At 38.8% G+C, this 26,333-nt stretch overlaps 1 pseudogene; it reads left to right on the top strand.

Moving 5' to 3' along the window:
- The first annotated feature begins 22,599 nt into the window (after positions 1–22,599).
- Positions 22,600–23,121, top strand: LOC108353006 (ATP synthase subunit d, mitochondrial pseudogene; annotated as a pseudogene).
- Positions 23,122–26,333: the final 3,212 nt, after the last annotated feature.

The following is a 26,333-nucleotide window of genomic DNA, read 5'->3' as shown; positions in this document are numbered from 1 at the left end:
AACTTGCAATCCTGTCAAACATTACCTCCAATAATATAATGATGACAAAGAGACTGAAAACAATGACTATTTTGATTTTGCATATTTCAGTGGCCTGAGTAAAACAAGATGTGGAGTGGGACTCATCGACCAATAATAATAAACATTTGTACATACATAGTCTTGTTGAAGCATAGAATTAATGAGATGACTATGTGCTATTTATGAGATATTAAGCAAAACAGTCATCATTGAAAAATCTTCTGAAAGTGTACAAGTTGATTTCAAATTTTTTTAGCTCAGGAATTACAATCAGATATAGTTGGTTTCGCCACAGGTGTCAAAACCTGAAACAAGCAGCCATTTTTGGAGGTTAGGGCATGGTAGGGACTGAATGTCAGAAGAGTGAGATAATATACTGAAACCCTGTGGAATGAAGATGTATATAGATGTACAGGAGAATATGTATGTTTTTGATGACAAATGGTATGTTTGTGTGTGTGTATGTGTGTGTGTGTGTGTGTGTGTGTCTGTGTGTGTGTATGTATGTAAACTATTAAGCATTCAATAGGCAGAGGAAAGTCTGTAAAACCATAGAGTTTAGGTACAGAGAAAGGAAGGATAGATCTCCATAGGAAGGAGAAATAGAATAAATATTTATAGATTGACTAGAATTGAGGCTAGAACTTGTGGATCAAGATAAAGGAAAACTAGAGGGAATGCAGGGAGGGAGGGAGGAAGAGCTAAAACTATGGGCCATCTGAAGAGTTGAATGTAAACTAATAGAGTAGAAGTTTTCTAAAATATGCACTTACATGAAGACAAACTAATTGAGGTGCCCAAGAATGGAGATAGCGATTCTCATTTGGATACCTCTAATCACCTAACAGAGACTCCGGTTCTGGAAATGTCTTACATTGAATGAGTTGTTGGCCAATGGGACCTCAAGGGAATCCCCAAGTAACCCAGGCAATTGTCAATGTTATAAGATGTTCTCTACAGAAAGATAGTAAGTGTCTTTTTCTAGAAAAACACCAACAACAGAACTTCTTGAAGAAGAAAAAGTTAAAATATAACATACCTTGAACCTTCATCTCTATTGACGAGAAAGCTAAACACATATCCATCTACAAACTCTTTATTCTACAGTGATGAACAACATGTAAGATGTCATATTGAAATAGAGTTACACAGTTTGTAGGACTAAACAACCAATAGCTCCTTGAATTTAAGATCCATTCAATGAGACAGAACCCATCTCCAACATAGTCTCAGTGGCCAAGAACCTGAATCTACAGACCTAGGGGTGAACCAAATGTCCTGTTCAGCTTAAGGACCACAGCAACAAAATGACTCCTGTTATACTCATGCCTCAGTGGCTTGCTCAACCATCATGAGAGAAGCCCCATACTTCAGAGATGGGAACAAACTCAGAGACCCACAGTCAGAGTGGGAGTGAAGACTAAGGGAGAGGTCTTGGAACATTCAATCGTAAAAGTGGACTCTCCGTCAATACCCTTTAGCCATGGCTTGGAGAACTTTAAGAAGAAAAGGCAGCAAAAATGGCAAGAGACAGAGACAATAGAGAATATCAAGGAATGAAAACTTTCTAAACCCGGCAGAACCAAAGATCATATGAACTCACATATGACATATCACATATGTCTGTGATAGAATGTGTAGGGCCTATACTGGTTTGTATCTGATTGTATCCCAGTGCTTACAGTAGGAGACACAAGGACATAACCCTAACCCAAAAAATATCTTCAGTTGTTAACCACACATCCATTAAAAGCTAAGTTTCACTAATGGAGATTCACTGGATATACAAACGCTCTTAAGGAAAGGCCTCATGCCTGGGAGTGGATGGCCAACACAAGATAAAATTAATGATATTTTTGTAATTTATTTGGCCAATGATTCTTTGTCAGGGCATTTATCTTCTTCTTACCCTACACAGTGATTGCATTAAAATACAAAAGCAAAAGTTATAATTTATAACTTTATAATTTATAACTATATTGTCAACTGTGTTAGACAATTACTTTCACATGGTTCTTGTACTTTTCTTTGGCTCTTGTTTTTTCTATTCATTTGTTTGTTTTGTTCCATTCAGGATTGTTTTATTTTTACTGTATCTTCTTTTCATAGTTTTCTTTACATGTTTACTAATGGGGAGAGCATAAAAGAATTTAGATTTTGGATGGACAAGGACTTGGAGAGAATTTGTAAGGTGATTAAGGAGGCGAATCCATACTCAGAATGTATTTTATGAAGAAAATCTATTAAAGAAAAAAGAACAAAGACAATGTTGACAAATGATTTTTCAACAGAAGCAATGGAAGTAACAACAGTGGAAAATTTTGCCATACAGTCATAATCAGTCAACCTGATCCAGAGTGTGTGGTGTGCACTGGAAGGAGCTGGAGGTCAGAATGGAAATCAGTGTGCATCTCTGCTGACAAGTCCCAGGTGGAGGGCACGGAGAGTGCATGGGAGTGCCCATAGCTGCTATTACCACCAGATGGGATATAGAGATTACAGTGGACACCTCATCTAGCCAGGCAGAACTTCCAGACAAGAGAGGGATTCATCAATCTACCTATCAAGCTTTCAATCCATAATTTGTCTTGCTTATAAGATCTACACAGATACAGATGCAGCAGAGACTGAGGGAACCAATGACTACCCCAACTTGAGAACCACCCTATGTGATATTATTAATGAGACTCTGCTATACTTGCAAGTAGAAACCAAGCATAACTGTCTTTGCAGAGGCATCATCCTGCAGCAGATAGAGGTAGATGGAGAAAAACACAGCCAGACATCAGGCAGAGCTCAGGGAGTCTACTGGAAGGATAAGAGTGGGTAGAAGTGGTCAAATTGTAGGGCTCAAGGAAACTATAAGAAGCCCTACAGAATCAACTACACTGGGATCACCACCAACCAGGGAGAATTCTGGAGCTGGACCTAGGCCTCCTACACGTGTAGCAAAAATGCAGCTTAGTCTTCACAATAAGAAGAGGAGGGATTGTCTCAGTGTCTGCTCCCTGCAATTGGAACCCCATTCCCAAACTTGAACTTCCTGGTTGGACCACAGTGGGAAAAGATGTGCCTAATCCTATAAAAATAGGTGTCCCAGGGTGGGATGGTAAACAAGGGCAGTTCCCTTCTCTGAGGTGAAAAGGATGTAGGGGTTGTGGGGAGAGATTTGTAAAGGTGGGACTGGGAGGAGAGGTGGGATGGTTCTGTGATGGAGTTGTTAGTGAATACAAAATAAATTATTGAAAAAAAAGAAGGAACAGCCAACTAAGCACCTCACATCAATGGTAGATGTCTTTCAAATGTAGATTAAAGAGACAGTAGATATCACTGAAAGGATGAATGTTAGTCCAATGTGTGCAATGTCCTAGTTTAAACCTATCTTTTTAATCTTATTTTATTGAATATTTTATGTATTTACATTTTAAATGTTATCCCCTTTTCCCGTTCCTCCCTCTCCCATAATCCCTCCTCTTTCTATGAAGATGTTCCCACTCACACCTACCCACTCCCACTCAACACGCTGGCATTTCCCACACTGGGGAAATGCGCTTTCACAGGAGCAAGGGCTTCTCCTATTGGGAATCACAAACATTGGTAATATGTGTAGTCACAGCTCATCCACTGTGAGTTATTGTGTAATAATATAGAAGTTCCTTTAAAATGTCAAAATATCATGCATTTTTTTTCCTTTTCTTTTTTTCGGAGCTGGGGACCGAACCCAGGGCCTTGCGCTTGCTAGGCAAGCGCTCTACAACTGAGCTAAATCCCCAACCCCACATCATGCATTTGATTCTGGAAAATATATATAAATCTATAACATAAGAAATAAAATGTATAAACATTTAAAATTGTACATATATTTATGTATGTATGTGTGTGTATGTATATATATATGTATATGTAAGGTTTATGATTTGGAGTAAGCAAAATAAAAAATTAACTGTTTTATTTTTCTTTTTAGATTTCATATTGGATATTTTTATTTACATTACAAATGTTATCCCCTTTCCCAGTTTCCCATCCATAAACCCCCTATCCCCTCCCCTCCCCTTGGTTCTATGAGGTTGTTTCCCCATCCACCCACACCTTTCTATCTCCCTATCCTGGCATTCCCCTACATTGGGGCATCCAGCCAGGCTTGGCAGGATGCAAGACCCTTCAACTCCTTCAATCCTTTCTCTAACTCCTCCACTAGGGACCCCTATCTCAATAAAATAGTTGGTTGCCAGCATCCACCTATGCATTTGGCAGAGCACCTCAAGAGACAGCTATATCAGACACTCTTGGCATCAGCAATATTGTCTGGGTTTGGTGGCTGTATGTATATGGGCTAGATCCCCCTGTGGGACAGTCTCTGGATGGCCATTCCTTCAGACTCTCCTCCAAACTTTGTGTCTATATTTCCCCCTATAAATATTTTTGTTCCCTCTTCTAATAAGGACTGAAGCATCCGCACTTTGTTCATCTTTCTTCTTGAGTTTCATGTGGTCTGTGGATTGTATCTTGGGAATTCGAGTTATCCGAACTTTTGCGATAATATCCACTTATCAGTGAGTGTGTCTCATGTGTGTTCTTTTGTGATTGTGTTAACTCACTCAGGATATTTTGTAGTTCTATCCACTTGCCTAAGAATTTCATGAAGTTGTTTTGAATAGCTGAGTAGTACTCCATTGTGCAAATGTAGCACATTTTCTGTATCCATTCCTCTGAAGGACCTCTGGCTTCTTTCCAGCTTCTGGCTATTATAATTAAGACTGCAATGAACAAAGTGGAACATGTGTCCTTGTTATATGCTGGATCATCTCTTGAGTATATTTCCAGGAGTTGTATAGCTGGGTCCTCAGGTAGTACTATGTCCAATTTTCTTAGAAACCTCCAGACTGATTTCCAAAGTGGTTGTACCAGCTTGCAATCCCAACAACAATGGAAGAGTGTTGTTCTTTCTCCTCATCCTCGCCAGCATCTGTTGTCACCTGAGTGTTTTTATCATGCCCTTTCTGACTGGTGTAATGTGTAATCTTGGAATTACATGTTATATTATTACGTTAATTTTGAAAGTTAAATATTAGCTGGATAATAGGTGATGCATTAGGATCCTTCTCTAGAACACAAAATGATATCTCTCTCTCTCTCTCTCCCTCTCTCTCTCTCTCTCTCTCTCTCCCTCTCTCTCTCTCTCTCTCTCTCTCTCTCTCTCTCTCTCTCTCTCACACACACACACACACACACACACACAATATTGATGGAAACATTGGAAATATGAAAATGCTTGGTTAAATTTGGCAGACTAATTTGCCTAAGAGATGTTCTAGCATTTGTGGCAAAGAATGTCAATAATAGATAAGTGGAAAATATTGTCAATGAATCATAGGCCACATCTATCTAGGCAGTTCATCTTCATTGTATATTTTTCTGATTTTTGCAAAATCAGACTTATTATTGATATATGTTATTTTACATTATTAACTCTACAAGGAAAGAATTGTACAAAAGGAGGAATGGAAACATGATTTTAGTAAGAAAATATACAGTTCCTTATATCATAGGGATTAGTAATGGAAGATTTCCTTTAATATACCACATACAAGGTGAAACTTAGAGCAATAGGGAAGGAACCTAATAAGATAAAGTTTGGGGCTGTTTTCTTTATAGTGGAGTTCTATGACATTCATCCTGTTAGTAGCCAAAAGTTCAGTGTTAAGAAAAATGGATAGATCTCTCTCTCTCTCTCCCTCTCTCCCTCTCTCCGTCCCCCTCCCCCTCTCCGTCTACCCCTCCACTTCTCCCTCTCCCCCTCTTTCTCTCAGAAACACACACTCCCCACACACACACTCACTCAAAGCAGGTGGAATGAAAGGTAGATAATTTGGATATCAAACAATGTCTTTCAGTTGAGAACTGATGATATATAGTGTGGCTAATCATTTCTGAGGTAGAGAAGGAATATGTGGAGTCTCTTTTCTGCTCATGAGTAAACAAGGACATCTTCGAGGCCTATTAAATTGTACAGAAGAATGACTATATATAGTAAGATGTTTTACAGAACACAAGATTATATAGAAATTTGTTAGCTTTCAATATTTTTCAAGAGTGCAAGGTTTAGTTAAAATTCAAAACAGACAGTATATCCAGAATTTGTGTATGTGCATATAAATTGCTATTTTTTATCTGAGTAATAAGATTTTTGATATTAAATGTATACTTTACTCTTTCTTGCTTCTGTAAACATCTTGGAATTGTATATCTATGAAAATAGAAAAAGTAATGTGTGAGCACAATATCTATGTGTATTTCATAAAACAAATACAAACAAATATATTATTTATTAATGTTATATATGCCTTCAAAATCATTGATATGCCCAAGGAAAGATATTTCATTCTCTGACATTTCCCAAATTTAACATGCATGAAATGGAGAGATTCTCATGATTTACTACTCGGTACTTCCCCAATCTTTATCATGAAATCTGTGAGAGATGCAATTTAAGGTGAATGCATAAACTGGCCAATTTCATTTTTCCCGGCACAGCTCAGACCACTGCCTAGGAAATATATAGTTTGGTAGAGAATGATAAAAAAAATCTGAATTACTGAATAAAATTGCAGGCAAAAGTTATTAAAATGTAACCCATATGGCTTTTTAATCTTGAATAATCGGCACCTTTTCCATGCAGCTATCTGTAACTTGGAAGTGCGTATAATTTGTTCTTTGGCACTTACTTAGTTTACTGAAGAACTTTGCTAGTGGCCATGTACATCTTTTGGCACATCTGACAAAACCAAGGGCTGAGTGTGGAGAACCAGTTTGAATGTAGCAAAATGTTCTTGGGTCGCTTTTGCTCTTCTGGAAGTGTTCACTAACAGATGGCGGCTTGTCACTGCTAATGGAGTGTTAGCCTGAAAAACTTCAAGGATCCATGCGGAGTATGACACCCTTCCCTTCCTCCTTTCAAGCCACCTCACAGAAATAGCCGATAATGACCTTTTTTTCTTTTCACAGATGATTGTACCTTATGTCGGCTGTTTCCTTCCAAGCCACATCATAGATGTTCTCATCCAAATATGACAAAAGACTTTTCATTGTTTGACAGCTAATCTGTATACTAAATACTTGCAGCATTGGGCTGCAGTAGAACTGATAGGATGGTCAGACATTTTCAGTCCTGAGGTCTAGCCCTAGTTCTGCAATTCTTAGGCCAGAAAATGCTCAAGCTGTGGGTGTCTTTGTTCTCATTGAACATGAGCAAATTGTTTTAGCAAACAATAGACCCATCTACTATAATATATCAGAGTCCAATTATTTTTGTAAACATGAAGAAAGTATCATTTTTTACTTAACCAGTAAGACCATCTTTGGGTTATTCAATCTGACTAAAATTTCATCTTCAAATAAAAGGTGCCAATTTGGTTTCTAAACTAAATGTATGTCAGAAATCAACATCACGATCAACTCCTCTCTACGTATTTGATAACCTGCAATTCATATAGTTTATTCAGTTTTTCTAGTTCAAATGACAATAGAATTTGTAAATCACTATCCCAAACCATTGAATACAGAGAGGTAAATATAGACCAAACCTCAAGTCAGGTAAATCTGTTTCCTGATTTATTTACATATTAAGCCAGATGTATTGATGATACTTCTAAATATAATACGATATGATACCTATTCTGATGGTCTGAATGAGAACTATCTCCCAGAGGCTCTGAATTTGAACTCTTAGTTCCCACTATTTAGAGTGTTTGAGGAGGTCTACTTGGTACAACCTTGCTGGAGGAAGTATGTCACTGAGAACAGGCATTGAGATTAAAAGTCACTTTTCCTTGGTTTTATTGTTTTCTGCCACATGCTTGTAGTTTCCTCCTGCTTCGTACATGCCTTCTGTTTACTGAAAAGCTTTCCCGCCATGGAGGACTCCCATCTTTCCAGAACTGAAAGCCAAAATCAACCCTGTCTTCCAAGAGTTGTCATAGTCAGGGTGTTCCATTCAGCCACAGAAAACGAATATATTGGGTGATTATATGATATTGAGGATTTTAAGTTAATTTTAGATTTGATGGTACCTACATCTCGCTCATATTATCACAAAATAAATGAAGTTAAAATTTTGTTTAAGACACAGAGGTAAGGGGGGTTGGGGATTTAGTTCAGTGGTAGAGCGCTTGCCTAGCAAGCACAAGACCCTGGGTTCGGTCCCCAGCTCCGGAAAAAAAAAAAGACATAGAGGTAAGGAGTGGTAGGTATGGGTCATTAGCAGACAGAGGTAAAATGAGGGTAGTGCAGATGACCTCAGTAGTGAAAGACTCCTACAGTATATACTTTTGAATGAATGGGCATATGTATATATATTCCCACTTTTACAGTGACAGGATAAATAATTTTCATGGTTTTTAGTTGGTATCTTTTATGAATATTGTCACAGACAGATTAAAGATAGCATCTAAACAAATACACAGGAATATCTCTGAAATGATAATTAAATTAAAATGAATCTAAGAATATTACTAAGAATTTTTCAGGTATATTCATATATGTTTTCATAATTACTTGTTTTGTGATTTATTCCTTTATTCAGATAATGAATTTAACTATTTTCTTCATTTCTGTAAGTTGCAGGAGTTCCTCAACCATTTCCTCTCATCATACCCTTACCTAATTTTAGCATTTTAAAGTACATTAGTAATATTTCTGTTCATCAATGATATGAAAATCTAGTCAAAATCACTCTGGTTTTGTGTCATTTCATTGGGGCTGATCATTTAGAACTTGGCTCTAAATTAGTAGCTTATCAAAAATTTCATTTAATCTGTAAAACACTCTTCTATTGTAATTAATTATAAAACTTAAAATTCTTGGATTATAATTTTATATTCATTGTAACTAATGGGATTATATTTTGTATTATTCCTTTTGTAGTAAACATTAAAGAAAAACATTAATCCTATTGGCCATGTATTAATAATAAGCTGAGTAAAACAAGCAGCAATTACAATTCTTACTAATTCCTCCCTACACAATCACTTCAGTATATTTACTTAGCCCCTTCACACCCAGGGACTCTCTCTATCCATAGTTTTGTGTGTGTGTGTGTGTGTGTGTGTGTGTGTGTGTGTGTGTGCGCCATAGTTTTGTGTGTGTGTGTGTGTGTGTGTATTTGTGATTGTGTGTATACCTAAATACAACCTGTTAAGCTTGTAAATGTTAATTGTATGCTTGTTTCCAATGCTGACCATTGGGTATTAGACAAACAATTGATGTGCTCTTCCCTGAGTCAGAATAGTTCCCAGTCTCTCCCCATTACTTCCTGGTCAGTAGTTATTTATCTATTGTTGAGTTCCCATCCATCTTGGCATGTTTATCAATACTATCTTCCTTAGGTCATAATTAAACGTCCATGTTGGTGAGGTTTTATGTGTGTACTGTTTGACATTCCTTGTAGCCACAATCTCACAAAAATATTGTTTTCCTGACTCTTAGAATGTTTCTGTGCATTTCTCTTCCATGAGTCTAAAACCTTGGCGCAGATTTTGTTGTAGGCTTGTAAGCTGGAATTGAGTTCTAAAACTCTACATTTTGACCATTCCTGATTTTTCTGTAGTGGTCTTCATCTTTTGTAAAGAGTGGGTTCCTTGATGAATTTTAAGGACTGAACTCACTTATAGTGAGGAGGAACAATATTTAGAATGCTCTCAGGATTTGTTATGGTTTAGTAAGTGGATTCTGAGGGTATCATTGTGGCATGCCTCATTTAGCAGGTTAGGCATTTAGACTAAGGACCTAGACTTACTCACCATAGGTAAATCATGCCTAGTGCTGATGATCAATCCAGCATATAGGGCTAGACATATCATGGACCGTGTTTTAAGAATTCTCTTTTAAAACCTGGTAAAGAGTGAATGAATTTTACTTCAGAATATATTCACAAATAGTATAAATGGCAATAAAATAGTTTAAAATTTAGACTACTTCAAATTAAAACCAGACTTAGTATCATCATAGCAAAGTCATAATTCTGAAACACTTAGTTAAGAATCAAAGAGAACAAAGCAAAAGTATCTCTTATTCAGGATAGATTTTGTATCCTGCTATTCATTTTGCTTATTTGCCTTCATATTATAATCAAAACTAACCCTTGCATTCTGACAAGTCAAAGTATACCAGACTGCTCTAGGTCATACATATGTTGATAGGCTTCAATTATATTGCCATATGGCAGCATATTTGGTTGTGAAAATTATGAAAACCAAATTATGAATATTTATTTAATTGAGATCAATTATATTATTTTAACATCTCAGAAAAGGACAGATATGTGCTATTCTTCTTACCCTGAGGAGTAGAATCATTCAATAATTGTAGTCACTGGATAAATGACTTATAAATAAGTGCACATTACTTTATATGTATTCTTTAAGTGTTTATCTAAAGAAACTGTGCTTGGTAGTTAAAATGAACACTAACATTTCATAATTAGTGAATTCAGAGAGTAAACTAAGAGCAAACTAAAGATTTAGATAACATTTGAAAGGGATTGCTGGGGTTGGGGATTTAGCTCAGTGGTAGAGCGCTTGCCTAGCATGCGCAAGGCCCTGAATTCGGTCCCCAGCTCCGGAAAAAAAAAAAGAAAAAAAAAAGAAAAGAAAAGAAAAAAAAAAGAAAAAAGAAAATGAAAGGGATTGCTACAGATAATTGTATATTTGACAAGAATTGCATTCTTTGAGCAAACTTATGATGAATCATTGTTTTGATTAAGTAAAATGGATAAGAAAATTCCATAAGGAACACAGTGAACTCATTTCCTAAGTTTGGGTACTGTCATTTGTAAAATGGATAAAGCTATCTGAGTATAAACATTCACCACTGATTTCTCTCTGACTACAGATGTGATGTGGTCATGTGATTCAAAAGTCTACCCTTAGACTTTCACAGTCATGCTGGGCTATACGCTTCAACTTAAGCCAAAAATTACTCTTCTTCCATGAAGTTACTTTTATCACTGAAACACAAGCTAATAGAAGTATTTTCAAAAGTAAGAGTATTTATTTATTAATCACTTTATTAATTTATTTATTTTTGAAAAGGAAACAAAGATTTGACATGGAAAACTCTTTGGTATTATATTGAGTTGGATTGCAGTGTGAGTGAATTGTGGGAATCCAGGTAGAGAGTAAAACATTAGATGTAATCAGGTGTTCAGTAAGATTTGAGACTGTCATATTTATTAAAAGTAAACCACAGGTGCCTTTGTGTCCCGCGCTACGTCTCGCCAGCAGGAACGACGCGGCACACACAGGATCCTACTACAGAAAAGCTTTAATGCGTCTTGAGAGGGAGAGCATAAGCTTACAATGCGGAGACGCCGAGTGAGGAATAACCGTCCCTTATATAGGAAACTATCCTCGCCTAAGACGTGTCACTCTCTGACTGGTCGCTGCCAATTATGCCAGATGACATACCAAAACGTACGTGTCCCTTTGAGTAGGGAAGTTACCAGGCGCCTGCGTATTGCCCTTTTTACTAGGTGCGTTCTGCCGGATGCCGGTGCCATCTTGTAATGGAGTTTGTGAGGACAGCTCCTCACATATGTGAGGACAGCTCCTCGGACAGCTCCTCACATCTCTGTGAGGACAGCTCCTCGGACAGCTCCTCACATCTCTGTGAGGACAGCTCCTCACATCTCCCCCTTTTCTGTTTTTTTTTAAGCAAACAGGACACCCAGATATAGGAGGGTGAAGACAGAGGTCATATCCTTGTACAAAGTTGGCGAACCTGTACAAGAGAGATACCCTTAGGCTGTTGTTGGGACCCAGGGCACTCCCAACCCGTCGCACTGCCATTTTTCGAGGGAGGGAAAACTGGGGCAGAAACCCTCATGTAATATGACATGCTTTCCAGGGAGCGTATTTGGTAGAACTTCCCTGTGCGATGCTAAGCTCGTCACCCCTCATGGGCTGCTCAAGACGGACACTCTAATCCTGTGCAATGAACCGAGGTTCTAGGAGTGCAAGAGCTGTCCAGCCGGCGACCTGTTGCTTGAGCATGGTCAACCAGATAGCGGCTGACGCTCCTTGTTCAAGGGCTACAAGCGCCTGGGCGATCACTACTTTGTCCTTTCTTGTTTGAGATCTCAATTTGCAAAGCAACCAGACGAGTAACACTAATCCACAGCAGAGGATCACTCCAAAAAGTCCCACTCCCACCCATTCCTTGAAATAAGAGACTGCTGAGGTGATCCAGGACGACAATCCCTCCGTCAAAGACAGGTCCAGTCGGGTAGAATTTACTTGAATGATGGTCGCTCTCAGCTCTCGAAGTGTCTGTTCAAACTCCGAGGTCCAATTCTGTAACAGATGCTGTGAAAGACTCTTAGACAGATTAGCAGCTCGGGTAAATTTGTCATATTATATGGAGGTGACACAAAGGCCTGGGAGTTTTTGCTCACTGCCAAGCTGGGCCAGTGGCCATAGAATGTCTAATTGCTCTCGGACCAGATCTATACGTTGGTTGACAAGCATAAGGTCTCCCTATATCTGAGTATTGGCTGAGGCCTGTCTGTCCCGAGCCACAGAGATGGTGGCCGATAAATCATTGATAGTTTGGGTTGTCTGTACTGAATTTGACAAGGCCAATGCCGAGGCAGTAACCGAGGCAGCGACTGCTGTCGTAGCAATAATTGCAGAAGTACCAAAATCTCTTTTTCCTCTAAATAAGGTCATGGTCCCCGAGGTATCAACAGGGATCGGGATAAAGCGAGGCATGCGGGTAACTACTGCGATATTTTATATGAGTAGCTGTCCAGACAGAGGCAGCAGGTTTGATGTTCCCCATCCAGAAAAATGACAACCGTCCCTTTTCGCCCTTTCCTCCAAGTAGCATCGCCATGGGCGTAAGATCAGTGCAGCTACCATTAACGCAATGTAAGGCCACCACCATAGAGAACTGTGGAGTTAGCCACAATGTCCTCCTCACCAGTTCCCCATGTGGCCTCCCTTAACCAAGCAGAAGATTGATTATATAACATAATGCAAGGGAGATCAAAAGATGTTTTGTTGAATATGCCAAAACAAAGGCTGCCCTTAAGGGGAATAGTCCTATTTTCTTTTAGTCGTTCAACCTGTGGATCCTTAGGTAAATAGGCCAACCCTAAATCCCTGTTAGTGGTACATCACCGGCATCGGGAGTGGAAAGGTTGACATTATTCCCCATCGTAGCTCGCCCTGCACCCTTGCTGGCATCCATGGAAGAAGAGTGAGGAGGTGCAGGAGTCCCAGTCCCTTCTTGATCACTTGCTGTGATGCTCCGAGTAAGTCGTCCTGGGATCCATATGGGATTTTCATTGTTCTGTGGAAAAACACAGACAGCTCCCCTGGATCTTATTAAAACAGGATCCGGGCCTTTCCATTCATTTGTTAATACATCCTTCCATTTGACTAATTCTTTTGTCCTCTTGGTCTCTGAGCAATGTCGCTCAGCCGCTGTTTGTCCAGCTTCATCAAGATTTAAAAAATTTAAGGTAAAAAGGGCCAGAGCAGTGGCCACTCGGGGTGTTGGGGGGAGTTCTATCATAATTCCCCTTCTTTGTTTTATTAAATATGATTTGAGCGTCCAATGAGCACGCTCTATGATTCCCTGTCCTTGAGGGTTGTAGGGCAGGCCCGTCAGGTGGGTAACCTGCATCTGAGCACAAAACTGACGGAATTTTTGAGATGTGTAGGCGGGGCCATTGTCAGTTTTTACACATTTTGGCTTTCCCCAAGCACTCCATGCTTCAAGGCAGTGCTGAATGACATGTGTTGTTTATTCTCCTGTAACTGGGGTGGCATGTAGAATGCCAGAACATGTGTCTATAGATACATGCACATACTGTAATTTTCCAAAAGTAGAATTATGAGTAACATCCATTTGCCAGATTTGCAATGGCTGTATTCCTCTCGGGTTGACCCCGATGTGAGGAACTGGGAGGAACTGGCAGCACTGTTGGCATTGGGTGACTATATCACGTGCCTCTTTTCTAGTTATAGAGAAGCGGCAGCGTAAAGTTTCTGAGGTGACATGGAAATTGCCATGAGAGGCTTTAGCGGCCTCTAAAGGAGAGGCCAGGGCCACAGCTATCATTTTTGTGGCTTTGTCAGCCAAATCATTCTCTGAACTCATTGGGCCAGAGAGTCCAGAATGGGCCCGTATATGAGTAATGTATACAGGGAATCTTCTATTTAATAGGATAATTTGGATTTTTCGGAAAATATCTGCCACCTTACTAGTGGTTTTAATTATACCGGCGGTTTCAAGAATACTAACAGCACTAGCTCGGCCTCCTCCTCCGAGTCTAAGGTTTTATTTTCATAGCTTTCAGAACTGTCGAGGTTCAGCGCTTCTAGCTCTTTCACAGTGTATAGGTTGGCTCCCCCTCCTGGTTTATGTGTAGAGGAGGAAGTGCTGGAATCTGAAAATTTCAACGCTCCCTTGTCTGCGGACTTACCGGGAGGGCACTTTTTCTTTCTTAGGACGTCTTTTTTCTTGTGCGCGCCCAACCTCTCACTACCTTCGGTTTCTGACAGACTTTCCAGGACTACCTCGAGAGTGGCCTGTCCTTCTACTACTGCTGCCTTACACGTTTCATCCTTTAAACAATTCTTAACCAGCTTCCATATAGCTTTGGTCCCTAGGCGCAGATCCTCTTCCGCCAATTTTCTGTCAAGGTCTTTTCCAAGTTTGTTCCATGAGGCAATCGTAAACGAGCCTGAACAGGCAAACCAAGGCGCCACCCTCTCCACCTCCTTCACAAAGTTTTTAAGTGTTCCTCCTCCAATTTTGATGTTCCTCTGCTTTAACACTGTTTCCAAGGCCGTGACCACAGACTGTGAGGATCCCATGATGGGCCAGGAACGCCGGCGGCTTATCTACGTCCGTCTGACAAGGCGTGAGGTGAAAGGGTAGAGACTGACACGCTGCTCTCTTATGTACGGGAGTCTTACACGCGCCTCCCCGGACGGTGCCGCTTATCTACGTCGGCCTTATCGCGTCCTTGTTCCTCAACAGTCAAAATCGAAGGTAAAAGGGAGCTGCGCGAAGCTCACTTATATACGAGAGACTGAGATGCGCCTTCAGCTGCTGTGATCGTCCTTTTAACAGCGAAAACGGTGAAAACAGAACATAAAGAGTAGGGTGGCTCCCAGGACAAATACTATAGCCTCAACAAATCCTTCCCAAGGCGGTGACAACCCCAGACCAAAGTCCAAGAGAGGGCTGCCTCTCCGAACGTATCTACCTGCAGTTCTGAATCCTCCTTGTCGCCAAGGGATCTCCGAAGGTGCTGACGATGGTGAGGTCTTTCCCGGGTTTTCGGCACCAGATGTCCCGCGCTACGTCTCGCCAGCAGGAATGACGCGGCACACACAGGATCCTACTACAGAAAAGCTTTAATGCGTCTTGAGAGGGAGAGCATAAGCTTACAATGCGGAGAGGCCGAGTGAGGAATAACCGTCCCTTATATAGGAAACTATCCTCGCCTAGGACGTGTCACTCTCTGACTGGTCGCTGCCAATTATGCCAGATGATGTACCAAAACGTACGTGTCCCTTTGAGTAGGGAAGTTACCAGGCGCCTGTGTATTGCCCTTTTTACTAGGTGCGTTCTGCCGGATGCCGGTGCCATCTTGTAATGGAGTTTGTGAGGACAGCTCCTCACATATGTGAGGACAGCTCCTCAGAAAGCTCCTCACATCTCTGTGAGGACAGCTCCTCGGACAGCTCCTCACATCTCTGTGAGGACAGCTCCTCACACCTTTGTATCATTTATAATTATTGAGGGTTATCAAGTGGGCAGAGGAAGATATTTTCAGGGATCCTGGAATTTAAATATGTAAGAGAATGCAGAAGATCCACATGAGGATCTTCCTGGTGGCTTAGGGTACTAAACTGTATTGCCCTTCGCCTGTCTGGAGATAGCAGAACACAGGTTCTCTGGTCTTGGACTCACAGATTGCTCAGAGAGAGAAAAAAATGAGCTTATTTTTACTTCTAAGTAAAATATACCTGAAATGTTAATGTGAGAATATTAACATAATACTGAGACCATGTTTTTGTATCTGTATGTATTTTAGTTTAGTGTTGCTCTGATATAAGTAAGGCAACTTGCTAAAGGAGAACAAGATTTTATTTTAATTCTATCAGTACATCAGAGCTGGGAGGGCAAACGGCTCAGTCCATTGGTCAGGAAAACGGAAAAAGACTTTCAAATTAGGTCCAACCTCATATGTTTCAATATGTTAGTAGGATAAACATATAATGATGATATGAAACGATTACTATATTCACTATCTTAGGGATGTTATGAAACCATTATTGCTGGAAAATATATAGAGGTTTCAAAGGCAATATTTCTTCTTAAAGTAGAATGAATTAAAAACAGGGCCAAATATGAATTTTCTACTTATTTCTGTATATTTTCTGTTTGTTCCTATTTTTTTATTTTTTTTATTAACTTGAGTATTTCTTATATACATTTCGAGTGTTATTCCCTTTCCCGGTTTCCGGGCAAACATCCCCCTGCCCCCCTCCTCTTCCTTATGGGTGTTCCCCTCCCAACCCTCCCCCCATTGCCGCCCTTCCCCCAAAAGTCTAGTTCACTGGGGGTTCAGTCTTAGCAGGACCCAGGGCATCCCCTTCCACTGGTGCTCTTACTAGGATATTCATTGCTACCTATGAGGTCAGAGTCCAGGGTCAGTCCATGTATAGTCTTTAGTTAGTGGCTTAGTCCCTGGAAGCTCTGGTTGCTTGGCATTGTTGTACATATGGGGTCTCGAGCCCCTTCAAGCTCTTCCAGTTCTTTCTCTGATTCCTTCAACGGGGGTCCTATTCTCAGTTCAGTGGTTTGCTGCTGGTATTCGCCTCTGTATTTGCTGTATTCTGGCCGTGTCTCTCAGGAGCGATCTACATCCGGCTCCTGTTGGTCTGCACTTCTTTGCTTCATCCATCTTGTCTAATTGGGTGGCTGTATATGTATGGGCCACATGAGGGGCAGGCTCTGAATGGGTGTTCCTTCATTCTCTGTTTTAATCTTTGCCTCTCTCTTCCCTGCCAAGGGTATTCTTGTTCCCCTTTTAAAGAAGGAGTGAAGCATTCACATTTTGATCATCCGTCTTGAGTTTCATTTGTTCTAGGCATCTAGGGTAATTCAAGCATTTGGGCTAATAGCCACTTATCAATGAGTGCATACCATGTTTTTAACAGCAAAGGATTTTGTTCTTTATTTATTATACAGCACAGAAACAAGTATGGGAAAAGAATTGGAAATCTTCTGTTTTTATCAATGTTACTGAAGCTTATAGAATTTACTTTAGTGAACCCTACTGATCCAGTTTAGGATGCCAAAACACAGACAGATGTTATCACCTTATATGTACTCGCTGATTAAAACATTCATTGTCAATACTTGTTTTCTTTGAGTTTGTTTTTAGATACGTGTGTGCTTTCAGTAAATGACTAGCACAACATACATTATTCTGAATTAGATATTGGAGGGGCACATAACATAATTAATGCTATATGATTAGCTTGTTTTATAAAAAGCTGATTACACAGGAAGCTCACGGCATGGGAAGGTTATTGACCATACTTTCTGAAAGGCAGGTTAAACTTAAACAGGCTAAGTACAGAGGAAGGGAACAGACTGAGTACATAGTTTCAAATGATCTTAAGATATATTAGCATGGTTGTAAGGGTAGGTAAAAGTTCACTTCCTGAATGTCACAGGCAGTTTCAGAAAAGATATTCTCACAAAAATACACACCTTTATAATACGTTCCAGCAGTGGGTTTCAACCTTTCAAATGCTATGACTATTTATATAATTCCTCGTGTTATGGTGACCCCCAACCGTGAAATTATTTCTGTTGCTACTTTATTAATGTAATTTTGCTACTGTACTGAATTATAATGTAAATATCTGTTTTTCAATGGTCTCAAAGGGGTCACATGCCACAGGTTGAGAAACTGCTGCCCTAGAAGGCTGTTGACAATCAAGATTAGCAATCACATATGCATAAAACTGGTTTTGTTCTATGTTAGTAACCAATGGTATAGTATCCACGAAATCCTTAAGGATTTTACTTTTTAAAAATTTAAGGTATATAGTACTTAATAAAACACTTGTCCTTGTTTCATTTCAATATTATAAATAGTTATGTTACTCTGCTCATTTTACTAAGTATTAAATAGTTTTTAATGGCTTAAAAGAATTGATAAGACAACCTATGTAATATATAAAAGAGACAGAGCTCATTATCTATCTTGCTGTGGGCACAAACGAATATCAGAATCAACTCATAGAAGATGAAATTTTATTTTGCTTACAATAGAGAGGGCACCTGCCAATGTGGTGGAGGTACTATGGGGTTCGGTATGGGAGAAACTTCACAGTCCATGTGATGGAAGTTTTTAAACAACTTGCTTATATCACCTTACGGTAGAATCACAACAAGAAAACAACGTAGGCAGAACCATTACTCCAGCATAAAGTTCAAAGACAATCCTACAATAATCATTTGCACTCCAGGACCTATATCCCTAAGTACACCGCCTTCCCCAGATGAACCACAAACACTTTGAGAGGCATTTCCCATTTGAACCTTAGTGTGCATGAAGATTGTATGACATGCTATATTATCCCTATGTCCAGTGATGGAGTGACTATATTTTCCTTTATTGAATATTATTTGGAGCATGCTTTTAGCATACAATTTAAATCATTTAACCAAGACCCATGGATATCTTCCAAAGAAAAAGGGGCAAAAGAATTTTGATTAAAACCAAGGGAACACTTCCATTAAAAATCAGTGGAAGAACAATATGGGAATAGTAGCTGCCTTACATCTATATTAATTACTCTCAATTTAAAGAAGATAAACATTATTTTTATACTGCTTATTACAAATCACTTTGATATAATAGTTCTGATCATGCTTTTCCCTCCTTTAATTTCATTGTCTCCCAAAATTCATGCTCTTTCTTTCTCTCTTTCTTTAGAAAACAAACAGGCAAACAAAAAGTGGGCGAAAAACAAACAAACAAACAAACAAAATCAACAAACTTACACAGAGACACACTTACATATGCACAGGCATTTGAGTAAAAAAACACAGAAAACAAAAAGATATTTCATGAGAGAACCAAACAATACATTTCCACTGACCCAAGCCTACAGAGGACATTAGAAGGAAAATAACACATTGAGGCTACCCACACTTGAGAAAATACAACAAATAAATAATTTTACATCTTTAAAACCAGTAGAAGGGAAACACACCTACAAATACACACACACACACACACACACACACACACACACACACACACACACGCGCTACCATCACCCACATGAAAATAACAGTAAGTAACAATCATTGATCAGTAATACCTCTCAACACTAATGGACTATATTTCTGAAACAGAAGACACAAGCTGACAAAGTGGATGTGAAAACAATATTCATCATTCTGCTGCATATGAGAACACACCTTAGCAATAAAGATAGATATTACCACAGAATAAAGGGCTGGAAAAAAGTTTTCCATGAAAGCAAACAGATTTAAGAAACTAGCTGGAGTAGTCATTTTAATACCTAATAAAATATACTTTCAACCAAAAGTAATTAAAAGAGATGGGGAACAATATTTCATATTCATCAAAGGAAAAAGTAAACACTGAGACCTCAATTCTGAATATCTATGCCCCAAGTACAGTGCAACCACATTTGTAAACAAGAAATTACTAAAATTTAATCATGCAATGAACTTCACACATGAATAGTGGGAGACATCATCATCCCACTCTCAACAATGGGCAGGAAATCAAGACAGAAACTATATAGGAAAATAATGAAGCTAACAGAAATAGTGATTTAAATGGACCTAAGAGATATCTGTAGAACATTTCATCCAAACAGATTATGATATTCTGTCTTAAAAGTACTCCTCAAACCTTCTACAAAATTGACCTTATACATGGTCAAAAAGCAAGCTTCAACAGATACAAGAAGGCTGAAAACATCCTTTGCATTATCAGATCACAATAGATTAAAGCTAGATTTCGGCAATAACAGAAACAACAGAAAGGCTACAAACTCGTGAAAACTATACAACTCTTTACTGGGTTAGAGAAGAAATAATGTTAAAAAAACTTTCTAGAATTCAGTGGAAATGAGGGCACAATACTAAAATATATGGGACACTATGAAATCAGTGCGAAAAGCAAAGTTTACAGCACTAAGCACCCTTATAATGAAATTAGAAAGCTCTCATACTATCTAATTAAAAGTACAGCTAAAGGCTATATAAAGAAGAAAAGCAAACACACCCAGAAGGAGTACAGAGCAAGAAATAATCATACTCGGGTCTGAAATCAATCAATTAAAAGCAAGAAGAACAATACAAGGAATCATGAAGCTGACAGCTTGTTCTTGAGAAAATAAAAAATATAGACAAATTCTTAGCCAAGCTAACTAAAAGGCAAAGAAACAGTATCCAAATGAACAAAATCAGAAATGAAAAGGGAGATATAACAACAGTCACTGAAAAATATTAAAAAAAATCATTGGTTCTTATTTCAAAGGCAAGTACTCCATAGGATTGGAAAATCTAAATGAAGTAGATGATTTTTCTACACAGATATAAATTACCAAAGCTAAATGAAGACCAGATAAACAATCTGAATAGTCTTATAACTCCCAAGAAATAGAAGCAGTCATATAAAGTCAAACAACAACAATGGCAATGACAATAAGAACAACAAGAACAACAATAAGTACAACAACAAAAACAACGACAGCAACAGCAACAACAACAACAGCAAAGCCAAGGGCTAGATGGTTTTCGTGCTGAATTCTACCAGATTATGAACTCCAGTCAAATTATGTCACAATATAGAAACAATAGGAATATTTCCAAATTCATTCTGTGATACCAACATCACCCTGATACCTAAACCACATAATGACTCTACAAAGAAAGAAAATTTCAGATCAATTTCTCTAATGTACATTGATACAAAAATACTAAATAAAATACTCCCAAACCAAATCCAAGAACACATCAAAGGCATTATCCACCAAGGTCAAGTAGGCTTCATCCCAGGATACAGAGGTGATAAAATATGTGAAAATTCATCAACATAATCCATCATGTAAACAAACTGAAAAAGATCCACAATATCACCACTAGATGCTAAAGGACAAATTCAGTGTGCCTTTTTTTGGTAAAGGTATTGGACAAAGCAAAAATACAAGGTACATACCTAAACAAAATAAAGGCAATAAACTATAAGCCAATAGTACGATCAAATTGAAGAGAGAATTTAAAACATTTTACTCAAATCAGAGTAAGACTAAGCAGTCCACTCTCTCCCTATTTCTTAGAGTTCTTAAAATTTTAGGTAGAACAATAAGACAACTAAAAGAGATTAAGTGGATACAAATTATTAAGAAAGATGCCAAAGTACTGTTATTTGCAAATGATAGGATAGTATACATAAGTGACCACAAAACACCTATCAGATAACTCCGACATCTAAAAACCACCTTCAGGAAAGCATCTGGAAACAAACTTAACTCAGAGTAATCAGTAGCCTTCCTCTACTTAATACATAAACATGCTGAGAAAGAAGTTAGGGACATGATATTCTTCAAAATAGCCACAAATAATATAACACACCTTGGTGTAATTCTAACCAAATGAATGAAAGATCTGTATGACAAGAATTTCAGGACTCTGAAGAAAATAATCAGAAGAAGGTATAAGAAGATGGAAATATCTCTCGTGAACATGATTTGGAAGGATTAAAATAGTGAAAATGGACATCTTACCAAAGCAGTCTCCAGATTCAAGGCAATCCCATCAAAATTCCAACACGATTTTTCACTCATGTTAAAAAAACAATTCTCAACTTCATATGGAGAAACAAAAGCTCAGAATAGATAAAACAATCCTGAACAACAAAAGAACTTTGGGAAGTATCACTTCAGTGACTTCAAATAGGACTACACAACCATAGTCATAAAAACTGCACGGTATTGCTGTTAAAACAGGTGGATGAATGAAATTGAGTCAAAGACAAAGAAATAAACCCACATCCCTAAGGATACTTAAATTTTGACAGAATGCAAATAGGCCCATATATACCACATAGCACAAAAAAAAAGCAAATAGATTAAATGTTAAACCAGATATGCTAAATGTAGTAGAACAGAAAGTATGGAATAGTGTTGAACTTGTCAGTACATGAGACGACTTCCTGAACAGAAGACCAATGACTCAGGCACTAAGGTCAAGAATTAAACAGTGCTGTCGTAGACAGTGATTCACCAGGGTTTGTTTAAGTATCCGAAGATGGCTTGGTGTGAACTTGCTTTTTTTTTTTTTTTTTTTTTTAAGAGATCAAACTAATTTATTCTTTTTTTTTTTTCAGTCTTCTGGTTTTATTTTTTTTTTTATTAACTTGAGTATTTCTTATATACATTTCGAATGTTATTCCCTTTCCCGGTTTCCGGGCAAACATCCCCCTCCCCCCTCCCCTTCCTTATGGGTGTTCCCCTCCCAACCCTCCCCCCATTGCCGCCCTCCCCCCATAGACTAGTTCACTGGGGGTTCGAACTTGCTTTTAAAACCATTGATTGGGTACCTTATAGGGAGATCATATCCCCAAAGAGGAGATAGTTGCAAAGTCCCTAAAGTCCTGGAGTCCACACTAATCTGTGTTTGAGAAACTACCAGCAATTAATTTGGCTTACTACATGGCAAATGTGGCCAAGACCAGCACTGTGGATGATTTGAAAAGAAGCATAATGCCACGGAGATCCCTGAGCCTGCTGATAAATACACAGCCCTGCTGGACAGTGAGGAGAAGGAGGCCGTGAAGAACTGTGTTGAGTTTGTGTATGGATCTCAGGTCAGGATCCAGCAATATGAGAAGCAACTGGAAAAAATGAGCATAATCCCCTTTGACCAGATGACTATTGATGACTTGAAGGAGGTTTCCCAGAAACCAAGCTAGACAAGAATATGTATCCATATTGAACCCACTAGCCCATTGAGAATTTGTGAAACAGACTAGGAGGATGACATGAAATAAAACATTTACATAGTGAAAAGAAGAATTAATAAATAGGATCTTATGAAATTAAAAAGATTCTGTGAGTCATGGAGCATTGTCACTAGGACAAAATGGTAGCCTAGTGACTGGGCAAAGATCTTCACCAACCTACATCTCACAGAGGCCTAATATCAAAATATATAAGGAACACAAGAGGTTAAACTAAATGACACAATTAACAAGCAGGGTACAGAGCTAAGCAGCAAATCTCAACAGAGGAATCTCAAATAGACAAGAAGCACCTAAAGAAGTGTTGAATATCCTTAGTTATTAGGGAAATACAAATCAAAACAGCTCTGGGATTCCACCTCACACTCAGATTGGCTAAGATCAAAACCTCAAAGGGCAGCACACACTGGCAAGAATGTAGAGCAAGGGGAACACTCCTCTACTGATGGTGGGAGTGCACACTTGAAAACCACTCTGGAAATAAATTTGGACATTTCTCAGAATATTTGAAATAGATCTACAGCAAGACCCAGCTATACCATTCCTGGGCATATCCCCAAAAGATATCCCATCATCCCCAAAAGACATTCGTTCTACTATGTTCATTGCAGCTTTATTTGTGAAAGCCAGAAACTGGAAACAACCTCGATGTCCCTCAACTGAAAAAATGGATGAAAAAATGTATCTTTACACAGCAAAATACTACTCAGTCCTTAAAAACAAAGATATTATTACATTTGCAGGCAAATTAACAGAACTAATAAATATCATCTTAAATGATTTAACCCAGACCCAAGAGGACATGCATGGCATGTACTCACACAAGGATATTAGCCATAAACTATAGGATAACTATGCTATAATCAACAGATCCAAAGAAATCAAATATCAAGGTTTAAAGGGAGGAAGGTTGAATCTTTCTCAGAAGGGGAAACAAAATAGATATTGGTAGTCGATGGGAGGAGGGAACTGAGTGGGAAAAAGAATGAAGAGAGGAGCAGGGCAAGGGTAGAGATCGGAGATAGGGAAAGCAGTGGCAAGAGAAGAGAAATACACGGTGGTGGGTGCAATATCTGGGATGTTCAAAAGACCGGGGATGCAGGGAGTTCCCAGGGGTTCTATGGGAACCACTCAAGCTAAGACTCCTAGCTGTGGCAGATATGGATCTGTAAGTACCCACTTCCTGGAGCCAGGCAGGAGTCCCAGTGGATAGATAAAGACCCACAAAAACCTTTGACTCAAAATGTGTCTTTTCCTACCTACAAGATTTGCAAGGGCAAAAAAAGACGGAGGGAATGGCCATGAAATGACTGTTCCAAATTAAGACCAATCCCATGTGCAAGAACTAATCCCTGACACTACTATTGATACTCTGCAGACTGCAATCTAACTCAATTGTCCTCTGAGGGGTTCTATTCAGCAGCCAATAGGAAGAGATGCAGAAACCCATAGCCAACTATTAGATGGAAATTAGGTTTCTTACCAAAGAGTTGAGAGAAGGATTGAGAGACAGGAAGAAAACAGAGACTCTATAGGAAGACCAACAGCATCAACTAACCTAGGCCCTTGGGGGCTCCAAGAGACTGATTCACCAACTAAAGATTGAGCATAAGCTGGACCTAGGACCTCTGTAGATATGAGAGGCTTTATCCCCAACAGAAGGAGCAGGGGCTCTCTACTAATCTGTTGCCTGCCTGCCAGCCGGCCTGCCTGCCTAAATGCCTATCCTTTCCCCTAAATGGACTGTAGTGTCTGGCCTTAGTGAGAAAGGATATGCCTAGTCCTGCAGTGACCTGATATTCTGATGGGGACTGAAGGAAGTTTCATACATAGAAGAGGTCTCCTTCTAAAAGGAGAAGGGGGGAAATAGGGGGTTCACTGTAAGGTAGTTCCAGGAGGAGATGGGGAGCTGATATTGGGCTGTAAAATGAAGAAATAAAAGTTAAAATATTGCATAAAATGAAAAAGGTAATCTGAAAGTAGCGAGTTACTTATGAAGATTATAATAGCTTATATTTTTGACTCAAAGTGTTTATGAATCCTTCATCAATATTAAAAGTCACTAGAAATGACTTTCTCACTTACCTCCCCTCGCACATTAACTATTGACCGATACTTGTACTCTAATGACAGTCGATTGGATTCTCACGCACTGTGATAATATCAATAAAACCTTCCAATTATATCCTGAAATAAGCTCTACAGATGCTATTTTGAGTCATCACATTAGGTGATGTTTACATATTTTTCTGTCCCATGTAGGTTGCAAAGCTGAGACACAGGACTTAAAGGTTGAAAATTTCTTCAAATATGTCTTCATCGGTCTAGAGTTCAGATTTGTCTTCTTCATTTACTTCCATACTACAATTAATGGCATGAAGTCGTAAAACTTGCATATGTAATTAAGCAGAACACTAAAAGTTACAAACTAGAGGCATGTGGATGATTCACACACACACACACACACACACACACATGCACACATATACATCCATATCTCTGTAGATGTATACAGGTATATATGCACAAGTTTATATATGTATAATATATATATAAATGTGTACATATGTATGTATAAATGTATATGTCTATAAACTGAATATCCATACATAATATACATACATAAATGTATATAAACATATATGTGTATATTTACAGGATCAAACACTAAAAGTAAAGAATGACATTTTCATTCAGAAAATTTCATTTCAAGTGCAGTTTTTAATATGTTCCGGAAACATGTTATTTAAAAAGTATTAAAATATTAATAGTTGCTGCTGAAACCAATTAATGCTACTCAAATCAACTCTGTGGTCACAGCAGTGCTCCTAGCTACCTGCACCAACATTCTGGGTTTCTAAATGAAGTCCAAAATGTGGATGCTTCAATCATTTTTTTTTAACTTGAGTATTTCTTATATACATTTCAAGTGTTATTCCCTTTCCCGGTATCCGGGCAAACATCCCCCTCCCCCCTCCCCTTACTTATGGGTGTTCCCCTCCCAATCCTCCCCCCATTGCCGCCCTCCCCCCATCAGTCTAGTTCACTGGGGGTTCAGTCTTAGCAGGACCCAGGGCTTCCCCTTCCACTGGTGCTCTTACTAGGATATTCATTGCTACCTATGAGGTCAGAGTCCAGGGTCAGTCCATGTATAGTCTTTAGTTAGTGGCTTAGTCCCTGGAAGCTCTGGTTGCTTGGCATTGTTGTACATATG

Source organism: Rattus norvegicus, chromosome 15 (assembly GCF_021556685.1).
Source record: "Rattus norvegicus strain SHRSP/BbbUtx chromosome 15, alternate assembly SHRSP_T2T, whole genome shotgun sequence".
Lineage (NCBI taxonomy): Eukaryota > Metazoa > Chordata > Mammalia > Rodentia > Muridae > Rattus > Rattus norvegicus.
Note: the sequence above shows the minus strand (reverse complement) of the source record. Positions and strands in the feature narration are given on the sequence as shown.